This window comes from Sprattus sprattus (genome assembly GCF_963457725.1).
Source record: "Sprattus sprattus genome assembly, chromosome: 3".
NCBI lineage: Eukaryota > Metazoa > Chordata > Actinopteri > Clupeiformes > Clupeidae > Sprattus > Sprattus sprattus.
In genome coordinates, this window is record NC_137922.1 from 60129963 (window position 1) to 60134962 (window position 5000).

At 43.6% G+C, this 5000-nt stretch overlaps 1 protein-coding gene across 1 annotated transcript in view; it reads right to left on the reverse strand.

Annotated features, from left to right (window-relative positions):
* LOC308362930 (1-phosphatidylinositol 4,5-bisphosphate phosphodiesterase epsilon-1-like) overlaps positions 1-5000 on the reverse strand; it is a gene marked incomplete at its 5' end in the record, with an annotated part of 107274 nt that overhangs the window by 82853 nt on the left and 19421 nt on the right. The gene's annotated exons all lie outside the window — the stretch shown is intronic.

A 5000-nucleotide genomic window follows, 5' to 3' on the forward strand; every position in this document is an offset into this window, starting at 1 on the left:
CATCATGAGCTGCTCATTCATCACACACACACACAGACACACACACACACACTTGTATTATATCATGAGCTGCTCATTCATCGAATGTGGGAAGTGTTTTGTTTACGTGCAGTGCATTTTGGGTACATCCAGTAAACGTCTTGCTGAGGTCCTGGACTGATGACCCGTTATGTCCCTTGAGAGATGAGCTCACACACACACACACACACACACTCACACACACACACGATATGAGCTCTCTCAAACTTTCGAGGCCCTCGGAGAATTTTCATTAGCCTAAACCCTAAGTCCGAGCGTTCTGACTAAACCTAATGCGCGACGATTACTGGCACTTCGGTTGCTATTTGGGGGATACAGATGGCCGACTGGTGACAGCATTGCACCCGCTCAAGGCAAATCGAAAAGTGACGGTACATTTAAAGTGACACTTTAAAACAACGATGAGACTGGCGTATCAGATTTATACAACAGGAATGAAATAAACAGAAACGAGTAACAGCTACCATAACATAGTTCTAACCCTAACCCTAACCCATAACATAGTTCTCCTTATTTAATTAATCTCTGCGATTAAGACTTAGATCCTTCAGAAATGTAAGATAATCTGCAGGATAATCTCTCTAGGTAAAATCACCATATTTGGAAAGTAACTTCTTGGCTGTCCAAGCTTGGACTGGATGGTAAACTTTAGTACAGGACTCAAGAGCAATAAATTACGCCCAGAGTAATAATTAATTCAATGCTTTTTTTTTTTATGTTCCATTCAGACTGCTGCTAACCGCTAGCCTGAGACTGCTGCTAACCGCTAGCCTGAGACTGCTGCTAACCGCTAGCCTGAGATGTCCCGTCTCTGGTACCCACACCTCTTGACAAGTGTGAAAACTCCTGGAGATTTATGTGAACCTTGTGTGACAGTTAGAGCTGGATGACCTTTCTTGATGTAAACTGTTCATTCCTTTAACGCGGGTGCCAGCTAGCGGAGTCGGCCATCTTTCTCACCTTACCTCTAACCCTGGAGAAAAGCCAGCAGTGTCCCCTCCCCGGCACACACAGACACAGACACAGACACAGACACAGACACAGACACAGACACAGACACAGACACACAGACACACAGACACACAGACACACAGACACACACACACACACACACACACACACAGACACAGACACAGACACAGACACAGACACACACACACACACAGAAAAGCCAGCAGTGTCCCCTCCCCGGCACACACAGACACACACACACACACACACACACACACACACACAGAAAAGCCAGCAGTGTCCCCTGCTCCATCCTGACCTCTGAACTTATGGGGAAGAGACAACGAGCGGGATCGCAATCTAGCCAAACATCACAGCGGTCATTAAGACCAACCAATATGGGGATTTTCCAGCAACAATTTGCACGAACATGCTGGACAGCTTTTAGGGTAATTTTGTGATACCTCGAGAGGTGTGTCTGTGTGTGTATGGGTGTGTGTGTGTGTGTACATGTATGTCTGTATATGTGTGTTTATGGGTGTGTGTGTGCATTTGATGTGTGTGTGTGTGTGTGCGTGCGTGCATATATGTGTGTGTGTGTGTGTGTGTGTGTGTGTGTGGCAACGCTGGGAGTCTTTCCCACAATTGAAGTGGTCCACGGGGGAATCTTAAATCCATCGGAGCGACTGGCCTTAACAATGATTGCTGATGGTCTGACCCTCCCTCTGTCGTCACTGTGTGTGTGTGTGTGTGTGTGTGTGTGTGTGTCCCTCTGTCGTCACTGCCAGGTCAAGAGTTTAAAACACACGTCACGGCTAGATTGTTCAACGCAGGGGTCTTAAGAAAGAGCTCGGACAAAATAACACTTTAAAATAATTCTTTACTATAACTGACAAAAAAAAATCTCACGCCTTCATTGTGTTGTGTGTGTGTGTGTGTGTGTGTGTGTGTGTGTGTGTGTGTGTGTGTACATTTAAAGAACAGAGTCTGACTGAATTTATAGACATGAGAGTCTACAGAGTTGACCCTCACAATGGAAAATGCCAACCCCGTTCAGCTCCATATACCCAAAGACAGTTTACTAATATTCATTACATGGCCACACAATGACACCAGTACACACACACACACACACACACACACACACACACGGGACACACACACACACACACACACACACACACACACACACACACACATATTCATTACATGGCCATTCCAACAATGTGCTTCTATTCATAGCAATGTAAACAAACAAACAACAACAAACTCAAACCATTTGAAGGAAAAAAAAAAAAAAAAATACACACTCAACAACATATCAGCAAGCCCACAGTAACTCAAACATGGAGGCCTCTGGCTTTGGTCCTTCTAAGGGTTCACTGTGCCCTTAAAGACACCCTTCCCATCACTAGCACACTATAACACACCCTTCCCATAACTAGCACACTATAAGACACCCTTCCCATAACTAGCACACTATAACACACCCTTCCCATAACTAACACACTATAACACACACTTCCCATAACTAACACACTATAACACACACTTCCCATAACTAGCACACTATAACACACACTTCCCATAACTAGCACACTATAAGACACCCTTCCCATAACTAGCACACTATAACACACCCTTCCCATAACTAGCACACTAAAACACACCCTTCCCATAACTAGCACACTATAACACACCCTTCCCATAACTAACACACTATAACACACACTTCCCATAACTAACACACTATAACACACCCTTCCCATAACTAGCACACTATAAGACACCCTTCCCATAACTAGCACACTAAAAGACACCCTTCCCATAACTAGCACACTATAAAGACACCCTTCCCATAACTAGCACACTTAAACTAGCACACTATAAGACACCCTTCCCATAACTAGCACACTATAAAGACACCCTTCCCATAACTAGCACACTATAAGACACCCTTCCCATAACTAGCACACTATAAGACACCCTTCCCATAACTAGCACACTATAAGACACCCTTCCCATAACTAGCACACTATAACACACCCTTCCCATAACTAGCACACTATAAGACACCCTTCCCATAACTAGCACACTATAACACACCCTTCCCATCACTAGCACACTATAAAGACACCCTTCCCATAACTAGCACACTATAACACACACTTCCCATAACTAGCACACTATAAGACACCCTTCCCATAACTAGAACACTATAAGACACCCTTCCCATAACTAGCACACTATAAGACACCCTTCCCATAACTAGCACACTATAAGACACCCTTCCCATAACTAGCACACTTAAACTAGCACACTATAACACACACTTCCCATAACTAGAACACTATAAGACACCCTTCCCATAACTAACACACTATAAGACACCCTTCCCATAACTAGCACACTATAAGACACCCTTCCCATAACTAGCACACTTAAACTAGCACACTATAAGACACTCTTCCCATAACTAGCACACTATAACACACACTTCCCATAACTAGCACACTTAAACTAGCACACTATAAGACGTCCTTCCCATAACTAGCACACTATAACACACCCTTCCCATAACTAGCACACTATAAGACACCCTTCCCATAACTAGCACACTATAAGACACCCTTCCCATAACTAACACACTATAAGACACCCTTCCCATAACTAGCACACTATAACACACCCTTCCCATAACTAGCACACTTAAACTAGCACACTATAAGACACCCTTCCCATAACTAGCACACTATAAGACACCCTTCCCATAACTAGCACACTATAAGACACCCTTCCCATAACTAGCACACTTAAACTAGCACACTATAAGACGTCCTTCCCATAACTAGCACACTATAACACACCCTTCCCATAACTAGCACACTATAAGACACCCTTCCCATAACTAGCACACTATAAGACACCCTTCCCATAACTAACACACTATAAGACACCCTTCCCATAACTAGCACACTATAACACACCCTTCCCATAACTAGCACACTTAAACTAGCACACTATAAGACACCCTTCCCATAACTAGCACACTATAACACACCCTTCCCATAACTAGCACACTATAAGACACCCTTCCCATAACTAGCACACTATAAGACACCCTTCCCATAACTAACACACTATAAGACGTCCTTCCCATAACTAGCACACTATAACACACCCTCCCCATAACTAGCACACTATAACACACACTCCCCATAACTAGCACACTATAACACACACTTCCCATAACTAGCACACTATAAGACACCCTTCCCATAACTAGCACACTATAACACACACTTCCCATAACTAGCACACTATAACACACACTTCCCATAACTAGCACACTATAAGACACCCTTCCCATAACTAGCACACTATAACACACACTTCCCATAACTAGCACACTATAACACACACTTCCCATAACTAGCACACTATAAGACACCCTTCCCATAACTAGCACACTATAACACACCCTTCCCATAACTAGCACACTATAAGACACCCTTCCCATAACTAGCACACTATAAGACACCCTTCCCATAACTAGCACACTATAAGACACCCTTCCCATAACTAGCACACTATAACACACCCTTCCCATAACTAGCACACTATAACACACACTTCCCATAACTAGCACACTATAACACACCCTTCCCATAACTAGCACACTATAAGACACCCTTCCCATAACTAGCACACTTAAACTAGCACACTATAAGACACCCTTCCCATAACTAGCACACTATAAGACACCCTTCCCATAACTAGCACACTATAACACACCCTTCCCATAACTAGCACACTATAACACACACTTCCCATAACTAGCACACTATAACACACCCTTCCCATAACTAGCACACTATAAGACACCCTTCCCATAACTAGCACACTTAAACTAGCACACTATAAGACACCCTTCCCATAACTAGCACACTATAAGACACCCTTCCCATAACTAGCACACTTAAACTAGCACACTATAACACACCCTTCCC